Here is a 22,837-nt window from a genome sequence, read left to right on the forward strand (position 1 = left end):
AGTGGGCTCATTAGTTAGAAGACAGGGAAGTATACTCTGGCCAGAGGTTATCTCTGTGAGGTAAGTCAGTAGTCAAAAACCACCAGGCCTGTTTGTTGATGAAGGAGCAGACTAACCCAGATGGACTCCCTAGTTTATATTGAGAAATAGTAGGAAACAAGACAGATATGAGAGTTCAGGGGTCTGACAACATGGGAACTTAAATGCTAGACTCATAATGACTTAGTTTTGAAGATTGATGGCGTGATTAATTGCATAGGGCAGAAATGTAACTTCATGGACCAGATAAATCACGTTTAGGAAATGTTTAGAGGAAGAAGCACAGTATGTTAGGTTAGTGGATATTTGGTATCTATGATGTTCAGAATTCATTCATTCATTCATTCATTCATCTGTTCGACATGATCTCAGGCATGTGCTGGTTTCTGAAGATACAATGGTTATTAAGACAGCAAATGACATGAAACATACACTTGAAAATTGAAATGATAACTGATTTAAAAAAAGCAAAAAGGGAACTTCACTAGAGAGGAATATGACCAAAGGGATACATTTTTAGGTACAGTGATCCAAGAAAGAGAAGTCCAAGTGGTGATATTTAAAAATGAGACTTGAAGAAAAAGAATCGAGTGTGAAAAGAGCACAGGCAGAGCTAACAATGCCTATGAAGGATGAAAGGAGTTTGGCAAGTTTGGTGAGCTTTTGTGTGCAGTGTGGAGATGAGGTTAAAGAGCAAAAGCAAAAGGGCAGATCATGCAGTATATTTTATAATCCTTAGAAATAGGCTGGGTTAAATTTTAAATGCAATGGGGAGTGATTCAAAGGTTTTGTGCAGGGCAAGGCAGTAACGTGATCTGGATTATAAAAGGAATGTGGAAAGCCTTGTTAAGGAGTCCTCACTGTCCAAATAACATCAATAACCTAGTCCTGATGAAGAGACATTTTTATCTTTTTAATGTGAGGTTTTATAAAAAATCATCTTGGCTGAAATTAGTTTAGTCTTAAAGTCTGGAAGGGAGCTGAACCTATAGTTGGATGTTAAATTGCCCCAGCTGTGGAGTTCCACAGGCCAGAAAGCCAGGCGTATTGTGAGATTAGCCCACGAAGAGCAGGGAAGTGTCAGGATTCAAGTACTAAGTTCGTTCATTCCAGCAGCTGTTAGTTAGACAGACAGGAGCAGGGAGAGACTAGAAGCAGAGACCTGTTAGAATAGGCACCATGACACCAACCTATTTCCTAAGAAATTAGAAAATAAAATTGCACAAAGTTAAGCTTCTAGTATGTATCCATTTTTAAATGTATTAAAAAATTACATTAGATCTTACTGGAGAATCAATTTGAAGGGGTAAGAAACATAAAAGACTACCCTCAGCTGGAAGAACTTGGATCCCTTAGAGCTCTCCTAGGGTTTAGAGTCCTATCTCATTTGAAATGTCTGTCTTGAGAAAAATCTCTTATTATGACTCCAGAAAATTAATCTTCCTAATATCAAACCTATTGTTATAATTTGTTGTATAAAGTTTGATGCAGCTGTCTCCCACACATAAACACAAACTTGTAATCATCTTTTATTCTTAGCACATTTGTTTCTTAGAACATGTATTGCCAAACCAGTTTCAACAGCATATATAACATTAAAAAATATTTTCTAAAATAGTGTGGCATTAGTGTATTTATCTTTATGAATTGTCACAATTGGTGGAAGGAGTGCAATTCTTTCTGTAGATCAGATGTGTTTGTCTGGGTACCTATCATTTGTATCCAGATGAGTAATTGTTTCAAATGGAGATCAAAGGCAGCCTTAAAGGGAAAATTGAGTTACAAGAGGATAGCTATTCTGATAAAGATTTAAAGCTGAGAAAGGCATACAATGGTGACTGGAGGAGGCATATGAGCTCAGGATGTCTGTGAACCTTGGGGACCAACGTCTGGAAGAGCTGCTTTCTTCTTTCCTGATTGGTCTCCAAGATACTGTTCTGTTGAGTTACAGTAGGTATTAGCAGGTGCCATTTGCTTAATTCATAGACTGAATTAAAATCCAATGGTAAGCCAAATAGTAGAGAATTTGTGAAATTTCATGTTGTAAAAATTGTGGTATTTCAAATAAAGGCTGAAAAGCTTGATTTTTAAATAACATTTTAGATGACTGGTCCTTCAACATGTGTGTATGATAGGGAAAATAGTTTTTACTTTAATAAATTAAGAGAATTATGGGAGTAGAAGTATAGAGAATAGGTAGGAAAAGCTAGCTTTTAAAAAATTTTATTTTAGGTTCTGGGGTACATGTGCAAGGTTTTATATAGGTGAACTTGTGTCACAGGGGTTTGGTGTACAGATTATTTCATCACCCAAGTATTAAGGATAGTATCTAACAGGTGTTTTTTTTTCTGATCTCTCTGTCTTCCCAACCCCCGACCCCCAAGGAGGCCACAGTGTCCATTGTTGCCCTCTTTTTGTCCATGTGTCCTCACAGTGTAGTTCTGACTTGTAAGTAAGAACATGTGGTATTAGGTCTTCTGTTCCTTCATTAGTTTGTTTAGGATAATGGCCTCTAGCTCCACCCATGTCCCTGCAAAGGACATGATCTCATTCTCTTTTTTGGCTGCATAGTATTCCATGGTGTATATGTACCACATATTCTTTATCCAGTCTATCAGTGATGGATATTTAGTCTGATTCAATGTCTTTGCTATTGTGAATAGTGCTGCAGTTAACATATGCATGCATGTTTCTTTTTGGTAGAATGATTTATTTTTCTTTAGTATATACCCAATAATGGGATTGCTTGGTCAAATAGTAATTCTGCTTTTGGTTCTTTGAGGAACTGCGTACCACTTTCCAGAATGGCTGAACCTAATGTACACTGCCACCAACAGTGTATAAGCATTCTCTTTTCTCCATAACCTCACCAGCATCTGTTATTTTTTTGATTTTTTAGTGATAGTCATTCTGACTCATGTGAGACGATATCTTATAGTGGTTTTGATTTGAATTTCTGTAATGATTAGTGATGCTGAGCATTTTTTATATGCTTGTTGGCTGCATGTATATCTTCTTTAGAAAAGTACCTGTTTATGTCCTTGGACCACTTTTTAATGAGGTTGTTTTATTTTTTCTTGTAAATTTGCTTAAATTCCTTATAAACTCTGGATAGTAGACCTTTGTTGGGTGCATAGTTTGCAAATATTTTTTGCCCATTCTGTAGGTTGTTTACTCTGTTGATAGTTTCTGTTGCAGTGCAAAAGCTGTTTAGTTTAATTGGATCCTGTTTGTCAATTTTTGCTTTTGTTGCAATTGCTTTTGGCATCTTCATCATGACATCTTTGTCAGGTCCTGTGTACAGAATGGTATTCCCTAGGTTATCTTCCAAAGTTTTGGTAGTTTTAGGTTTTACATTTAAATCATTAATTTATCTTGAGTTTATTTTTGTGTATGGTATAAGGAAGGGGTCCAGTTTCCGTCTTCTGCATATGGCTAGTCAGTTATCCCAGCATGATTTATTGAATAGGTAGTCCTTTCACCATTGCTTGTTTTTGTCAGCTTTGTCAAAGATCAGTTTTTTGTAGGTATGTGGGATTACTTCTTGGCTGTCTATTCTGGTCTATTGGTCTGTGCATCTGTTTTTGTACTAGAACCATACTGTTTGGGTTACTGTAGCCCTGTAGCATAGTTTCAAGTTGAGTAACATGATCCTGCCAGCTTTGTTCTTTTTGCTTAGTGTTGCCTTGATTAGTCAGGATCCTTCTTGGTTCCATATTTTAATTTTTTTTCTGTTTTTGGTAGTTTGATAGGAATAGCATTGAATCTGTAAATTGCTTTAGTCAGTATGGCCATTTTAACAATATTTATTTTTCTTAATCATGAGCATAGAATGTTTTTCCATTTATTTATGTCTTCTCTGATTTCTTTAAGCAGCATTTTATAACTTTCATCGTGGAGATCTTTCACCTCCCTGATTAACTGTATTCCTAGGTATTTCATTCTTTTTGTGGTAATTATGAATGGAATTGCATTCCTGATTTTGGTTTCAGCTTGGTTGTTTTTGGCGTATAGGAATGCTACTGGTTTTTGTACATTGATTTTGTATCCTGAAACTTTGCTGAAGTTGTGTATCAGTTAAAGGAGCTTCCGGGCAGAGGCTATGGGGTTTTCTAGATATAGAATCATGTTGTCTGCAAACAGGGATACTTCGATTTCTTCTCTTTTTATTTGGATGCCTTTTATTTCTTTCTCTTTCCTGATTGTTCTGGTCAGGACTTCCAATACTATGTGGAACAGGAGTGGTGAGAGAGGGCATCCTTGTCTTGTGCCAGTTTTCAAAGAGAATACTTTCAGCTTTTGTCAGTTTAATATGATGCTGGCCATGGGTTTGTCATAGATAGCTCCTATTGATTTGACGTATGTTCCTTCAATGCCTGGCTTATTGAACACTTTTAACATGAAGGGATATTTAATTTTATCAAAAGCCTTTTCTGCATCTATTGGGGTGGTCTTGTGTTTTTTGTTTTTAGTTCTGTTTATGTGATGAATCACATTTATTAATTTGTGTATGTTGAACCAACCTTGCATGCCAGGGATAAAGCCTACTTTATTGTGGTGGATTAGCTTTTTGATGTGCTGCTACATTTGCTTTGCCAGTATTTTGCTAAGGATTATTGCATTGATGTTCATCAAGGATATTGGCCTGACATTTTTTGTTGTTGTTGCATCTCTGTGAGGTTTTGGTATCAGGGTAATGCTGGCCTCATAGAATGAGTTGGGAAGGAGTGCCCCCTCCTTAATTTTTTGAAATAGTTTCAGTAGGAATGGTATTCATTCTTCATTATATATCTGATGTAATTCAGCTGTGAATCCATCTGGTCTTGGGCTTTTTTGGTTGGTAAGCTGAAAAAGCTAGCTTTTTAAAAGTTCATTATGTCACAGATTATCAACTAGCTTGCTTCAAGCTGGCCCCATTAATACTGGTTGTCAATAAATGTCAAAGCCACTTAGTCTCCCTTGGAATATCACAGACTGGCCAGAGAGGGGAATCTGTCATCCAGATGCCCATGATAGGACTCTTAAGCCATTCCTTTATCTTTCCAGCCCTCCTTCATAGCTAGTTATAAATCAAATTTTCATAATTTCGGTTGGACTCCTGCTGTGGCTGGTAGTTTCATATATGTTCTCATGAGATCCTTATCTTGCTTTTCTTACTGTCAATATCATTTCAATTAAGATGGTACCAATATATGATATATTAGCACCCAAGTCCAAAGTAATCCTACATTGTAATACCACTAAGACTGATTTGTTTGTTTTATAATTCCTGTGCTACATGGACTGTGATTGCCAAGGCAAAGCATGACAGATACCATAAGTAATACCTGCTGCTCAGCATCCCTATTTATTTGTAATTTTTGTTATGGGAATTTTTTAACATATGCAGAAGTAGATAAAATAGTATAATAAATCCAATATACCCATCAGTCAGCTTGAAATAGGTTAATATATAAATAACATTGTTTCTATTTCTGCTTTGCATTTATTGTTGTGGCTCCCTATTTTTAGTACTTTGCGTCTTTAACCTGTACTACTAGCCAATTCATAGTCAAAAATATTTTTCCTCCATTATATTCAATTAGTGAGCAAATTGCTTATTGAAAGCTTATGGTTTGATATATGCATTTTCACTGCTAAAATTAAGAAAATGAAAGATTCTCCTCCTACAAGTTGCTAGGTAAACATCTTTCTTTCCATCATTCACTTACTCTATTACTAATTTATTTGATCACTCAGTTTTAATGAGCTTCTTGTATATTGAATATTCAAAGACAAAAATCAATCTTAAAGCAGTTTGCAGTTCATAGGGGAGACAACTATTTATTGGAGTATTTTCTGGGGAAAGGATAATTAATATTTAGCTGCAAAGTCAAGGTTATGATTTTCATCTCTTGGCTCTGCATTTGCTGGAACATTGTCATTTGTGACTTTTCCATTTCTAACAAATGGTTGATATAGTTCACATTTAAATCTTTTTTATGACAACAATACAATTTATGACTATAATGCAAGTCTTTGATTTTTCCTAATAAAACTCCAATCTTACAACAGTAAGCACAATATAATCAACATGATTAGCATGAAAAAAGCATTTTTAATAGACAAATATGTTGAATGAATAAATGAATTAATAGGTAAGTCAGTATGACACAGGATTTTTCTTGGTCATTTTGCCAGCCAGGGACCTCTGGCTGGCAATGCCCCTGCCCGGGCCTTGCTTGGGCACGCTACCTGCTGCAGGAGGTGCCCCACCCACTTGGCTCACCCAGGCTGAGTCTGGGTTGTGGACTGGCCCAGCCTCCAATTGGGCAAGGTGTGCCCCAGCTCACCTGTGTTATAGTTAGTACCTGTGTTTGGCAGTTCCTGAGCTCTTGTCCCACATCTAAGAAGAATGAGGCTGTGCTGAAAAATGGAGAGTGAGGAGGGTAGATAAGAACTTTATTGGGTGATGGAACAGCTCTCAGCAGAAAAGGGACATAGGGGCAGACTTTCACCTCCACAGTAGGGTGGTTTCTCCTCTCATTGTGGCTGAGCCTGGGACTTTTATGGGTTCAGAACTGGAGAGTGCATGCTGATTGATTTGTGAGTATGCAAAGAAAGGCTAAAGCAAAGGCACCACTCAAAGGCAGTCAAAACAGTGTAGAAAACGGGTTAGTAAAGAGTAGATAGATGTAAAATAGGTGAAGGATGGGGATCAGTCTGAGTAAAGAATGCCAAATGGGAAGAGAGGTTCTCAGTCTGGTTTGTGGATTCACCCGGGACTTGTAGCTAGGCTTTAAAGTATCTTCAGCTTGAAGGTGGGATTTTGCTCGGGACCTGCCCCTATCTGCCTAGACATTTGTTTGCCTCCTGCCACTATCAATTATAGAGTAGGACAGTAAAATAATTATAAATGTTTAGATTTTCATTTGAAATACATGTCAGTAGTAGAATTACACGGAGATATGATCTATCCAATGGGGAAATTCTTAGAATCAGAACACTGGGAATTCTTAGAATCAGAGCTGATGTCAATCGTTTGTTCAAATCCTATCTTTCTAAAGACGAAAATTTAAAAAAAAAAGGCCCAGTGACAAGTCTTCTAGTATTTCACACAAGATAGATATTGTATTCACACAGAGTCTTTTCACATGATTTCTTGACAAGTGTTCCTTCTTTATACAACACTAAAAAATCTTGTAATTTGATTTAGTTATAAAGGATGAAACAAAATGACTACAACTGAAAAAAACATTCCTGCATATAGGCTTTCTGCAGTTATATCCACTTATACTACATGATCTGAATAAATATTTCCATAGAATGGAATTCTAAAACATTTTTATCTTGCTGTTCTGTGTACTAATAGTTCTGTTTATAGGACTGGCTCAATTATTATTAATCCCTAAATTTTACACCTTTGATGACATAATGTCATCTTGTTCTTAGCTGCAGCACTGGAGTCATAGTAATTGATGTAATAAGAGAAATAAAAGTAGTTATAATTTCAAGGATCATTTAGGTATCGTTAAATGAGAAAGGGTCAAGGTGTAATTTCCTCCCTTGGCAGGATTAACAATAATGGAGCTGCAGTATCTTTGGCACTGGGAGACGGTTAACACAACAAAGATGGCCATTACATCTTCATCTAAATTTTAGCTTTAAAGACATTGTAGTAGACCTTCTTCTTTAACGGCTTGTTCACACATTCTATTCACAACTGATTTCTTTGTCCCTTGTCTTTGTCCCCTGAGAAGGAGGTTTGGCTACAGAACATTCAGCATCACAGATGCCATATGAGGACATTTCTCCTTGGAAGTCTCCGAGTGGATGTTAATTTGTGAATAGCACCCCCAAATTATGTCTGTTTTATGTTCCTTAATTTTTCCACACAGGCCTAAAACTCAGCCAGCAGCAATTATGCCAGGCCTAAAAAATGCAGCCTGCAGGGGTCAACACCACTATGATATAGAACAGAGGAGAAGGAGAGCCAGAAATAGATCTCGGAACAAACAGGCCACAGAGAAGTACATGTGGTGCTGTCTGAATGCCTACAAATTGAAATAAAGGGAGTACTTAGGAAAGAAAACCTGCTCAGATCAATGGGATATTCAGACTGCTGAGGACCTCATCAGAAGATTCTCTAATAACACATGTCATGAAACCCAGCATTAATTTTTGTATTTTTGTATTTTACAGGTGTTTATTGGAGCTCTTTTCCTAGAACTGATAATTGGATTCAAGGTATTCTGGAGAACAAGGTATTTATGTGATTTAATGATAGAGAATAGTCCTCTGGCATAATTTCTTGGTAAACCTGTGATGATTTCAAAAGTTCCTCTGGTTATTTCTGTGAAATCCCTCTCCTGAGTGGCATTTGGAAAATCCTTTTTGGAATAAATGAATATCATGCTGGACATGCACAAAGTTGTAAATGGGAAACACCATGGCTGCTGCTCAATGTGAACCCTTCCTTTGTGCATGAGGGAGTTGAGGTTCATGGAGGTGAAATTGTTTGCCTAAGGTTACCATAAAGCCTTGAGAACCTATATAGGATTGTGAAATAAACACATTCCAAATCCTAGGCTCTGTTCCCTACTTCGTAAGCATGGGAAAATTCTCTAATCATTTGAATTTCAATTTCTTCATTTATATGAGAATAGTAATGGGACCTACAACATAGAGCTCTCAAAAGAACTAATTGAGATAATGTATATCAAGGATCAGTGATTTGTTTTCTGTAAAGGGCCAGATAAGTAAGTATTTAGGCTTTGTTGGTCATATAGTCTCTGTTAGAACTACTGCATCTGTGCCATTGTAGACGAAGACAACCATAGATAATACATAAACAAATGGCTGTGCCTGTGTTCCACTAAAACTTTATTTACAAGAAGAAGTGGACAGCCTGTGGGCCATAGTTCTCTTCCCCTGATCAATATCATTTGACATAACGTATGACCGAGAGTAATGATTTCATAAATTTTATCAGACATTATTCTCATTGTTATCATCATTTTATTATCATATTTAGTCAATGAATGGAGAAAATCATTTCTATGTTTAGTTTTTTAAAAATTAAACTTTTGTTGATATCCCTGGGGTTATCTCCTGAGATTTCTTTACCACCACTTACAGGAGAACTTCCTCATGTCCTGGCTGTTCCTCTCTTGGGCACTGTGAGGCATTCTGGGGAAGGCAGATGGTTTCCTTCTGAGGATGAAATGCCTTATGAAAGATCTGGAGTCTCCATGAATCCCTAATAAAGAGTTTAACACTTCAGCTCCTACTGAAGATCAGAGGTGCCGAATGTGTAAAATGAAACTGTTGTTTGCTTCCCTCATGCAAGCAATACCATAAGGTTGTGCAGCCAGTACAGAGCAATGCCAACCCAGATCTGTCAGTGAGGAGACAGAAAAGTAGTGTAGAAGTGTGTGGGCAGAATTAACGTAGAGATTTTACTCTCCTGAGACTCAAATATAGGGCAGACTAAAAAAGTGTGGGCGATGGCAAAATGTGTTAGAGCAATGTCTGAATTATCCTGTAGGACAAATAAAATTTTCTACAGCATCTATTTCATGACACAGCATTTCTGATGTACAACTATTACAATAAAATATTAATAGGATATATAAAGAAGAGATGAAAGTCTGGCTCTAGCAAGAAGAATCTAGGTCATACATGGTGATCCTAGAAAAGTAAAAATCACAGCATGCAGTAAAGCCATTCTTGGTGGGGGATCTGGAATGAATAACCCCTTTTGGGTTCCATGGTTTGACTTGCTCCTCTGAGTTCTTACAACGATTAAAATTACTGATAAAACTCTAAAAATATAGCAAGATCCATAATAATGTCCACAAAACAATTACAATATTAACATCAGCATTGAGTCAGTCTGTGACAGTCAGCTGTCATGCTTCAACAAAGGGACTTTAAAGAGGGCAATGAGGAAACAATCTCCTTCTGAAATTCAGCGCTTCAAAACTGTGAGGTAATTAATGGGCATAGAGTCATAAAATAAAATTGTTTTGAGAATAAAACATTAATTTTTAATGCAGGTCAAAACTTCCTGGAGCAATGAGGAAAGGCTCTGCTTTCTACACAGTGCCAGAGAAGAATATGTTGTTCATATTTAATGGGTCTTTTATAAAGCTTAGGCTCTTTCTGCTCATTAAGAAATATACTGGAGAGGGGTTCAAGATGGCTGAGTAGATGCAGCTAGTATGTACCTTATCCACAGGGAGGAACCAAAATAGCAAGTAGATACTCAAATTTTAAGTAGATCATCTCAGAGAGAATACTGGGATTCAAGAAAGAAGTGCTGGGAAGCAATCAAAATGAGAAAAAGGAATTGAGGCAGCTTGCTTGTCCAAGATCAGCTGGAAAGTGAGAGAAGCTCCCAGACTCAGGGAAAGGGTATGAAAAAGACTCCCAGGTCTCACACTCCTGCCACAGTATTTCACAGTCCTAGCTATGGGAGAACTCCTCTACCCAGGATGGCCTTAAGACTAATATAGGGAGCTACCTAGAGATTGCACAGAGGCATTGCTCCAGAGAGGGAACACATGTGGAATCCCATAAGCTTCTGAGTATTGAGCAGCTGCAATTGGTACCATTCTGATAGCCAAACCCACAAGGGACCAAGCTTTTGGACAAAGGACTGTGTCCTTCCCTGAGGCCACCGCTACTGCTGCTGCCACCCCTGAGCCTAGAAGGGAGAGGGAAAGCTAAGCACCTTCCCATGCTCTGAGGACAAATCCCACTGCCACTGCTGCAGGCAGCTTTGGGACTGAGGTACAAGGAATCTGCATATCCTTCCTATGCTGCCTTCACTGAGAGTGGCCTTACCCTCCCTGGTGGCAGACCCACAGTTCAGCTGCCACTGCCCATACCTGAGCATTCTGCCAGTGAACTGGGGAGCACTCCAATTCTGCCTATAAAAACCAGCATCTAAACACAATGCTGGGGGCCTAAGAACTAGCATGCTGGCCTGGTCTTATCCTTTCAGTAATTGAACATGCTGTCAACGGGTCTGAAAATTGCCCAGCCTAGTTCATTACCATTAGCACCAGAAAATTGCTTCTGAGGTTTGAGGTTGGGCTGATATCACCATAGCTGGCACCTACTTGCACATGCCACCAGCAGGACAGGGTCCTGGGCTTCCCAACCTGTTGTAGCCACTGCCAACACCAAAATAGATCATTTGGATTCCAGTGGGTTGGGAATTCCACCATTGCCACTGCCATCACCCACATCACATCAGCTGGCCAGAGGCCCAAGAAACTGCCCACATATTCAGCTAACTCTTGCTTATGTGGAAGCTCAAAAACCAGACCTCCTGGGTCCACCAACACTGGTGCCAGCATAAGCCATCCAGGGGCCCAAAGACAGGGATGCTCAAGTCACCATTGCCACCACTGGGGCCTGAAGATTGGCACATCTGGCACCCTAGTCCCCAGCAAAACTGCACCACAGCCTCCACTAATAACCAAACCCTGAGCCACTGAAGGAATCACAGATACCGCTGATGCAGTTTACAGTGGAAAAAATCATACAGAAAACACACAAATACATGCACCCAAAATCAAAGCCAAAGCATCATATCCAACCAATAACATAAATACACCTTCAGGAAAAAATGTCCTCCCCTATGAAAACAATCTTATAAATTGGAAGAAGTGATCATTACACTAGATGCACAGGTATCAGTGTAAGGACAAAGGAAACATAAAAAGCAAGGCAACTTGACACCTGAAAGGAACTCATAATTCTCCAGAAAAAGATACCAATCAAAAATAAATTGTTAAAATCTCAGATAAAGAATTCAAAATACTGATTTTAAAGATGCAAGAGAATTCTGAAAAACAATACAGGTAAAATATATATAATTCAGGATAAGAATGAGAAATTTACCAAAAAGGCAGATATAACAAAGAACCAAACAGAAATTCTAAAACTGAAGAATTTGTTAAATCAAATATAAAATACAATGAAAAGCTTTAATAAACTAGATCTAGCAGAAAAAATAATTTCAGAATGATAAAGTCTTTGTGACATTTGCAACAATATAAAGTTAAATCAAATATAAAATACAATGGAAAGCTTTAATAGACTAGATCAAGCAGAAAAAATATTTTCAGGATGAGAAAAGTCTTCATGACATTTGCAACAATATAAAATGACTAAATATTGGTATTTCCAAGGGTGAAGAAAGAACATAAAGGTTAGAAAACGTATTTAATGAAATATTAGATGACAACTTCCCAAGTCTAGCTAGAGACCTAGGATTCTGGATACAGAATGCCCGAAGATCTCCAAACAGATAGAATGCTAAAAGGTCTTCTTGATGACACATTACAGTCACTGTCTAAAGTTAAACAAAAGAAAGGATACCAAAAGCAAGAAAAGTGTCTAGTCAGCTATAAAGGAACCCCAAAAGACTAACAGTAGATTTCTCAGCGGCAACTTTACAGGCCAGCAGAGAATGTGACAATGTATTCAGAGTGCTAAAACAACAACAACAACAACAACAACAACAAGAAAACCTCACCCAAGGATACTACATTCAGCAGAGTTATTCTTCACGAATGAAAATAAAGGCTTTCCCAGACAAGCAAAAATTTAAGGGAATTAATCACTCCTATTCTGGTCCTACAGGAAATGCTCAAGGGAGTCTTAAACTTGGAAGTGAAAGGATGACAACTACCATCATAAAAACACACGAAAGTACAAAACTCACTGGTAAACCAAACACACAAATGGGGAAGAGGAAGGACGCAAATGGTGTCACTACAGTATAACATCACAAACAAAGACAAACATAACAAAGACAAAACAAAGACATAACAAAGACAAACAATAAGAGAAAATGAATGGAAGAAGAAACATGCAAAACAACCAAAAAAAATTAACAATATGGCAGTAACAAAAACTCACATATCAATAATAATCTTGAATGTAAATTGATTAAATATTATTACATCTAAAGTGATAGACTTCAATATAGTAATAGTTGGTGACTTCAACACTCACTTTTAGCATTAGACAGATCAACTAGATAGAAAGCTAACAAAGGTGTATTGGATTTACACTGAACTCTAGATCAAATGGACCTTACGGATTTTAAGGAACGTTTTATCCAATAACTGCAGAATATGCATTTTTCCCATCAATACATGAAACATTCTCCTGTGTAGACTATATGTCAGGCCCCAAAACAAGCCTAAACAAATTTTTGAAAATTGAAATCATTTCAAGTATCTTTTCAGATGACAATGGAATAAAACTAGATATCAACCCCAAGAGAAACTGGAAGCTACACAAATATGTGAAAATTAAAAATCATGCTCCTTAACAACCCTTGGGTCAATAAAGAAATTAAGATGGCAATCAAAATTTTCTTAAATGAAAACAGAAATACAACATACTAAAACTTGTGAAATATTGCAAAAGCAGTACTGAGAGGAAAGTTTATAGCAATAAATGCCTACATCAAAAAAAGCAGTAAGATTTCAAATAAATAACCAATGATATTACCTTAAGGAAATGGAAAAGCAAGAACAAACCCCTTATTAACCAGAAGAAAAGAAATAAAGATCAGAGCAAAAGTAAACAAAATACAGACTGAAAAACAATACATAGGATCAATTAAAAAGTTGGTACTTAAAAAAAGATAAACAAAATTGGTAATCTGCTACCTAGACTAACCAAGTAGAAAAGAGATAAGAAGACTCAAATACAATCAAAATTTAAGAAGGAGACATTACAACTGGTACAACGGAGGTACAAAAGATCATCAGAGAATATTATAAATAGCTATGTACTAACAAACTGGAAAACCTAGAAGAAATGGAGGAATTCCTTAAAGCATACAACCTACGAAGATTAAATTAGAAATAAATAGAAAGTCTGCAAAAAACAGTAACAAGTAGCAAGATTAAATCAGTAATAAAAAGTTCTCCAATACAGAAAAGCCTAGTATAGGATGGGTTCAAAGCCAAATTCTACCAAACATAAAAGAACTGGTACCAATTCTCCTCAAACTATTCTAAAAAATTGATGAAGAGGGAACCCTCACTACCTCATTCTATGAGGCCAACATTACCCTGATAAACAAAAGCCAGGCAAGGACACAACAGAAAACTAAACTATAAGCCAATATCTCTGATGAACATAGACACAAAAATCCTCAACAAAACATAACAATCTAAATCCAGCAGCATATCAAAATGGTCATATAACATGACCAAGTAGAATTTATCTCAGGGATGCAAGAATAATTAACATATGCAAATAAATAAATATGATATATCACATAAACAGAATGGAAGACAGAAACCACGTAATTATCTCAAAAGACACAGGAAAAGCATTTGATGAAATTCAGCATCTCTTCAGGATAAATGTTCTCAACGAACAGGCATGGAGAAAACTTACCTCAAAATAATGAAAGCCATGTGTGACAAACCCACAGCTAACATCACACTGACTTGGGTAAAACTGAAAGCCTTTCCTGTAAGATCTGGAGTAAAACAAGGATGCCTGCTTTCACCATGCCTATTCAATATAGTACTGGAAGTCCTAGTTGGAGCAAGAGAAAGAAAGAAAAGGCAACCAAGCTAGAAAAGAAAAAGTCACATTGTCCCTCTTTGCTGATGTTATAATCTTACATTTAGAAAACCGTAATACTCTACCAATAAATTCCTAGATTTGATAAATTCACTAAAGTTGCAGAATACAAAATCAACATCCATAAATCAATAGCATTTTTATATACCAATAATAAGCCAGTTTAGAAATAAATCAATATGGTTTATTTCTAAATAAACCCATTTAAAATACCCACAAAAAATAAATAAATGCCTTGGAATTAATTTAACAAAGGAGCTGAAAGATCTCTGCAAAGAAAGCTACAAAACACTGATGAAAGAAATTGGAGAGGAAACAAACAAATGGAAGACATCCCATGCTCAGGGATCAGAAGAATTAATATCAATAAGATGACCATACTGACCAAAGGAATCTACAGATTTAATGCAATCTCTGTGAAAATACCAATGTCATTTTTCACAGAAATAGAAAAAAACAATTCTAAAATTCTCATGGAACCAAAAATAAGCTGAATAGTCATAGCAATCTTGAGTTGGGTATTTATGTAAAGGAAAATAAATCTATGTATCAAAGGGATGCCTGCATTTATATGTTTATCATAGCACTTATTCACAGTAGCAAAGGTATAGAATCAGCCTAAGTGTCCATCAACAGATGATGAATGGATAAAGAAAATGTGTGTGTGTGTGTGTATACATATATACATATATGTATATACGTGTATATACTATGTATACATGTACGTGTGTGTATATATGTATATACGTATACGTATACGCACTACGTATATATATACATATATACACATATATATATATATATACACACACACATACACACACAATAAAATACTCTTCGGTCATAAAAAAGAATGACATCCTGTCATTTGCAGCAATGTGGAAGGAACTTGAGGTCATAACGTTAAGTGAAATGAGCCAGTCACAGAAAGACAGATGCCACATGTTCTCATTCATATGTGAGTGCTAAAAATCTGACCTTATGGAGGTAGAGAATAGAATGATAGATATCGAAGCCTGGGAAGGGTGTGTGAATGGGAAGGGAGGATACAGAGAGGTTGGTTAGTGGGATTCAAACTTCCTTTTAGCTGACTGATCTGATCTACTTTACTACATTTATATTATGAAATGGGTTTCTCAATACAATCTGGTACGTGTAGTAGAAAACTTGGCAAATTTTTGTAAAGGGACAGATAGTAAATGTTTCAGGAGCTGCAAGCCATACAGTCTCTGTCACAACTACTCAACTCTGCCATTAGGGAAGAAAGCAGCTGTAAACAATATGTAAATGAATGGATATGCACCATGTTGCAATAAAACTTTATTTACAGAAAAAAACTTTGGGTAGATTTTGCCTTCAAGATGTAGTTTGCTTTCACCTGCTATAGTTGTTACAAATGTTTTATCTTATGAGAACTCAAGTAGTATCTGTTGTCTAGGTGCCAGTTAGTCATATAAGGGACCTTTTGTACTAAATATAGTAACTTCTAAAAGGAGGGCAAAATTTACCAATGCACCAATGAAGGGCATGGTCTTGTGAACCCTCAACATACTGTCCCACTTTGATATGCCATGTTTCCTTTATGTATGAGGCTATATTAGAGGAAGGTATTTCCACAGTATAATCTTCCCTAGGGAGGTAACTTATACTCAGGGAAGTGGGAAAATCACTTTATACAGGAAGTAAACACTTTAATACTCTCCAAACACATTACTTTTGGGGTTTTTTTTCTTTTGCAATGACATCATTGACTCTCATTAGTCCAATTAGAAACAACATTTTTATAGATAATCAGTGACTGGTGTATATTAGGTTCTCAGTAAATATTTGTTGAATAAATGAATGATGATCACCGTAGCCTTTGGGTCATATGTGTGTTTCTCCACACTAACAAATTGCTTTCTAGGTCACCTCAGGGTAAATGATGGCAGTCCCATGTATTCTTTGTTAGACATATGCATTTTGATAGACACAGTAGCAAAATCTCCTAGAACCAAAACAGGCTGGGCACGTTTAAAACAAACCCTGCAAACTCATTTTGACACTTCTTTTCTGGTATGGTAGTTATCATTCTTTCCATTCTTTAGGTTTAAGTGTCCACAGCATTTTCACTTTACAAAAACCAGTCCTTCTTTTGCAATAATGCCTGTGACATATGTCAGTTCAAATAAATGAATATTTCCATTTCCAGTTGCCCATTCACCGTGTGTCCATTCAGCACAGGCAGTGAGGCTGCCCAGGTGCTAGATGTTGTGCTAGATACTGAAAGTCAAAGACAAAAAACTCATGCTCTTTATTTAGTTAGGCAGTAGACATTTAAATAGATCATTATATACTGCTATAATAAAGTTTTAAAAAGTAGCTTATGATTTTAAGGGACTGAACAAATAACCCTGGTGGAGCCTTTGCTCAGTTGAATTCAAAGAGCAATTTAGGTTCAATAATTAATAACAAAAAGAAAAAAAAAACGTTTTAAAGGAAATATCATGTAGAAAGGCCCAGAGGCTTAAGCAAATGAGATTTGCTTAAGAATATTTATGAAGTTATTCTTAAGGAAAGAATAACTAGGGGGCTGCCTGAAGATTACCTGCTTAATAGTGGCAGAAAAATGAGGGTTTTAATATAGCCAATGAAGATTTAGTATAGGCTGGGCGCGGTGGCTCACTCCTGTAATCCTAGCACTTTGGGAGGCCGAGGCAGGTTGATCACTTGAGGTCAGGAATTCGAGATCTGTCTGCCCAGCATGGTGAAACCCTGTCTACTAAAAATTAAAAAATTAGCCAGAAATCACTTGAACCTGGGAGGCAGAGGTTGCAGTGAGCCAAGATCGTGCCACTGCACTATAGCCTGGGCAGCAGAGCAAGACTCCATCTCAAAAAAAAAAAAAAAGATTTAGTATATACCATGCTAAGGAGCTGAAAATCATTCTAATAGGCAAAGGAGAGTCATTACATTATTTCAAGGATAGCAAGTATGTGAGCATATTTATAGTTCAAAAACATTACCTTGGGATAATTGGGAGAGTAGATTTAGAAGGGTAGAGATTGGAGGCAGGAAGACCAGTAAAGACTGTAATAATCCAGAAGAATTATAAGACCTATATTAAGGCAGTATGGAAAGGAGGCTATGGAAACCTATATTAAGGCAGTGCCCATGGAAATAGATGGGGAGAGAAAAAGATGAAGCTTGTTCTGAAGTGGACCCCCAGAAGATTCAATGACTGATCAGATGACATAAGATAGCAGAGAATGACAAACTACTGATGATTCCCAATGTTGGTTATGAGGTATTTTTCTCCAGAAGTGGGTTGGTGACATTGAGTTTGAAGATGTGGTTATGCATTCAGGTGAGAGCACTGGGCAGTGACTTATTTGGCAGTTAAAGAAGTTACCACGTATCGTTTTTGATGTTTTTTATTTGAATTTTCATTTAACTCTTCTCACAACTTTACAAGATAAAGTTAAATCCATTTTCAATTAAGATAATTGAGATTCAGAGAAATTTAAATAACTCGCCTAATGTTACAGTGGGAGTTAGTGGCAGACTCAAGATTTTAAACTGTATCTCCCTGATTTCGTTGTATCTTATTCATTCTGCCGTACTGACTCAGCTTTTGGTGGAAATGAATAGTTTCTGTGTTAGTACATTGGCTGACTTATCTGATAGGACATGTATTTTATATCATTGTGTTTTCTGTACAAAAAGCATTAAGTAACTGCAGGTCTTTTTTCTTATTTTTCATGGCATTGCCTGCTGACTACACATAGCATTTGATATAATATAAATGTGCAGAAGGTAGGAATCATTTAAAGGAGGAGAAAGTGAAAAAATTAAACAGAAAATGGAGAGACAAATCAATGTAAGCTTTTCTCACATTTTTATCTTCAAAATTATAGCAATGCAAATGAAATAATCCATTCCTCATGCAGAGGCTGGAGGGTAAGAGGACACTCTGTGTATGTACTTTTTCCGATCCTCCCTGGTTGTACATTCAACCATTAGCTAAATCTTTGTGAATCCAATGGGAGAAGGTATTTGGAGGCTCCCTAAAGTTTTTTGTTTGTTTATTATTCTTTGCAGGCTTAAGGGGACATATTGTGAAAACACGCAGGGTAGGGAAACACTGACAGCGCACAGCACGAAATATGCAGCATGCTTCCTACACTGTGGGCATCAGGGACATTGCCAGTTACAGGGCAGTTAGAAACACATTTTTCTCTCTCCTTTTGAATTTAGACTGTGCTATTTCTGAGAACTGATGATTGTCTGGGATGGTTTGGTATACATGTGTTCATGCATCAGAAATGTGTTCCAACAATTACTTACTAGGTTCTTAGAGAAAAAATAAAGTAAATTCATATTGATAAGAAGTCCTCAAAGGGGCTGGGTTTAGCACACCTAAATTTATGCTGCACTATTCAGATGGCGCCTCCGAAGCACTTCCTCTCTGCTCTATCCTCACGTGAGAATTTTGTAGTGTATTAAATAAGTCAGATTTGGGAAATTGCACAAATGGCTGCTACTCTGTTTATTGAGTGCTTATGGGAGATGAGAGATGGACCCTGGAGAGAGTCTAACTCCTATGAGTAGATGTGTGGAATCTGGCACTATAGAGATTTCAAGGTGCTCTCAGGGTGGGTGTAGAAAGTGGAAAGTCCAGAATTTATGTGTGGTAGGGCCTCCTTATGGCAACATGGTTGGAAGAGGAGCCTATGGGACCTTTCTTAAAGTTGTATCTGCATTGCATATATGATAGTTAAGCTATTTACATTAATATTGGGTGTATATTTAGAATAACTTGATAACAGGAGTTGTTGGAGACTGACCCCACTCTCACGCATATGTGTTGTACACATGCCCACACAGAGCCACCTACTAGGTGCCACACAGTGTGGTCTTAAGGTCAGAGGAGCAAGGTTAGGACCTTGGGTGCATCTCTAAAAGAAATTATTCAGTCCTTTCTTCTGGACTACAAGGAAGGTCATATGTAGTGTTTCTTTTTAAATTCTTTAATTTATACTTTGCTCTTTGAAAGTTTTTCCAATATGGTAGTAAAATCTGGTATTTCATGTCAGATTTTTATGGCAGTGGTGTAGGTAGTTGTAAGGGATAGCGTTATAAAGGAAAACTATAAAGTAGGGTGATTATATACTTTTTTTTTTCCAAGCACTTTTACTTTTTGTAAAAGTGACCCTGCTTGGAAAAGTGGTGCAATTAATACACATGGCAGGGCAATTTGCAAAAACCAAATAGTCTCAGGCAAACCAGTATGTATGGTCTTCCTGAAAATGAGGTCTGCCGGTTGGGGGGGGTGCATTCCAGAGCAGAAGCCTTTGTCTTGCGTTAATATTACATGGAAAGCTGCTGAGTCTGTGAGTTCTAGGCTGTTATTTGGTAGAGAGCAAGGGCAGTAATGTGGGATCCTCTGGTAGTCAGTTCCAGCCACTCCTCTACCCTTTATCCCTTATCTTTCCATAGTATCCCCGAAGAAGTCATCTCTACGTGGATTATAAAGGAAGACATGTAGTGAAAATGTTGAAATAAGTAACCAGGGGAGTACATTAAGTCAGAAAAAAAATTTATGTAGAAACCCTCATTTCGCAATGCACAGAGGCTCAAAGGAAAATGAAGGAAAATCATTTCTTCCATAGATTTCTTTTATTGCTTGCTCCCTAGAAAGAGAGAATGAGCTGTGGTTTTCAAGAAGTTGGTAATTTAGTAGAGAAGTTGGTACGCCATGTACAAAGCTCCCCCTCTCCTTTCTTCATAGGTGCCTGGGGTATTGGAGCATCTGGCAGGGATGGGCCCTGACATGTACTGACCCTCTTTGAGTGTTGTCACCCTCCACTTGCTATTCTGAAGGAAAATATGTGTAGCTTTCTCTTTAGAAAAGGTACTTCCACTTAACATTCTTGGAGGTGGAAGCTGTCTCAGAAAGATAATATTATTTTGTTTCATTGAGTTTAGATTCCAGAAAAAGCTATAAAACTATCATTTATATGATCATGCCACCATGATTTATATGGACAGAGGCCATTATACTGATTCAGTGCTCCAGTCATCTTGATAATAGATCCTAATTATTACACTTTTCTAGTACCTAAAAACAATTGCAAACCGAAATGAAAACTGTCAAAGGACAAGACTATTATATTTCTATTTTTATCCCAACTCTGAATTTTGAAGAAAAAAATAAATTAGAACTGTTAATTATGCAAATCTCACAGGACCTTGTGGCTGAAAGATGGACTATAGAGGCAAGACTGTTGTTAGCAATTTAAGGTTTATAGTTGTGAGACATGTAGTAGAATCTATTGGGAGAACAAGTACTGGCTGCCAAAATCAGAGATTAGGAAGTGATTAGATTTCTTTCTTCTTTGACAACTGTGGCCCAGATTCAGCCTCCTATTTGCCCTTAAGGGAGCATTCACCCACTGGACCTTACTTACTGTTTCTCCAATATCAGTGCTTCTGGAGAGAGTTTCAAAGACCAGAACATGTGGAATGGACTGTTAATTCCCCTGGCACTTGCTAATAAAGGAGAAGACACATGTGTTTCTAACTCTGGCTTCTTAGCAAGGAGAGAGGGCAGACTTCCAGTTCTGATCAGAATCTCCTCCCAAAGCAAGAAGAGTGGTTTCTTACTTAGACTGTTACCCACTTTCTTTTCTGTATTTTTCCTCCTGCTTCTTTCTACAATATTGTTTGCTTTCTTTGCATTCTACCTTCAATTCATCTATTTCTTCTCCTTGCTTGATCTACCCATCTTCATTGTTATTCTTGCCGCCGCTGTTGTTTTGTTGTTTCTAAGAAATTCTCATTTTATTATTTTTATTTTCTCTTGTGCCTCAAGTACTTCACAGTCAAATTTCTTTATAAAGTGATGGGAATAGTCAGGATTGGAATATAACTGGTCAAAAATAGAACTTCAAGTGTTTGGTGCAGCCAGGCATTACATAGTCATAGGACCATTCTTCAAGACCCACTGACTTTCTCTCACTCTGTCATTGTCTGTACCCACATCCACATCTCCAGCAACATCCACACTCACAATCACATGCACATCCTCATCTACATACATAGCTACATCCACATACAGAGTCACATCCACATTCACAGTGACATCCACCCCCTCTTCCACATATACACTCATATCCACAGTCACATCCACATCCTCATCCACATTCACAGCTACATCCACACACACAGTCACATTCATATCCTTATCTACATCTACGTCCTCAGCAACATGCACATCCACAGCCACAGCCACATCTTCATTCACATCCACAGTTTCCACATCCACATCCATATCCTCTTTCACATCCGCAGCAACCTTCACATCCACAGCCACATCAACATCCCCATCCACATCCACAGTCACATCCATATCCACATCCACATCTACAGCCACATTCACATCCACAGCCACATCCTCATCCACATCCATAGCCACATCCACATCCAAGTCCTCATCCACATCCAACATTTTCATCCACATTTGCAGTCACATCCACATCCTCATCCTTGTCCACTGCTGCATCCACAGCCACATCCACATGCTCATTCACATTCACAGTCACACCCACATCCACATCCATAGCTACATCCACACCCACATTCACAGCCACACTAACACTCACATCCACAACCAAAGCCACATCCACATCCACTGACCATTTTTTTTCTATTACATTTATTGTCAGTTTTAGGTTCATATCCCTACTAGGCTGGTTTACTCAGTCTAAAAACTAACAACGTAGTTTTTATAAAGCTCTCTGAGTGTCTGCAAAGTGCAGCCAAGGTGAAGAACCTTGTACCTAGAAAGACTACAGCTAGCAGCTGCTTGGGCTACTCAATATGTTTCTAAACACAGTGGGGCCTATTAAGACTGCAGAGCCATGCCTCATACCAATAATCAGGGATCAATTCTGTCTTCATTCCCTGTGATTTGTAGTAATATAAGGAGCACTAAGGCAATACAAAAAAGTTAATGTTATTGTGAAGTTACCATATGCCAATTACATTGTCACGTGTTTATGTAGAGAGTATCATCCCATTTACAGATAAAGAAATTTGTTACTTAACTTCTCTCAGAAGTAACATGCCTGAAGTCATAGAGGTAATACATGGCAGAGCTTACCCTTCTGCTGATGCTAAAACTTCTGCTCTTGTAACAATGCACTGAATT

At 37.4% G+C, this 22,837-nt stretch overlaps 1 long non-coding RNA gene across 2 annotated transcripts in view; it reads left to right on the top strand.

Annotated features, from left to right (window-relative positions):
• The window catches only part of LOC134759647 (uncharacterized), a 218,550-nt gene that overhangs the window by 23,171 nt on the left and 172,542 nt on the right, over positions 1–22,837 (top strand). For both annotated transcript variants that reach the window (XR_010136185.1, XR_010136184.1), the window contains one exon: positions 8,221–8,282. This is a non-coding gene — a long non-coding RNA (uncharacterized LOC134759647). The remainder of the gene's footprint in view (positions 1–8,220; positions 8,283–22,837) is intronic.

Source organism: Pongo abelii, chromosome 12 (assembly GCF_028885655.2).
Source record: "Pongo abelii isolate AG06213 chromosome 12, NHGRI_mPonAbe1-v2.0_pri, whole genome shotgun sequence".
Taxonomy (NCBI): Eukaryota; Metazoa; Chordata; class Mammalia; order Primates; family Hominidae; genus Pongo; species Pongo abelii.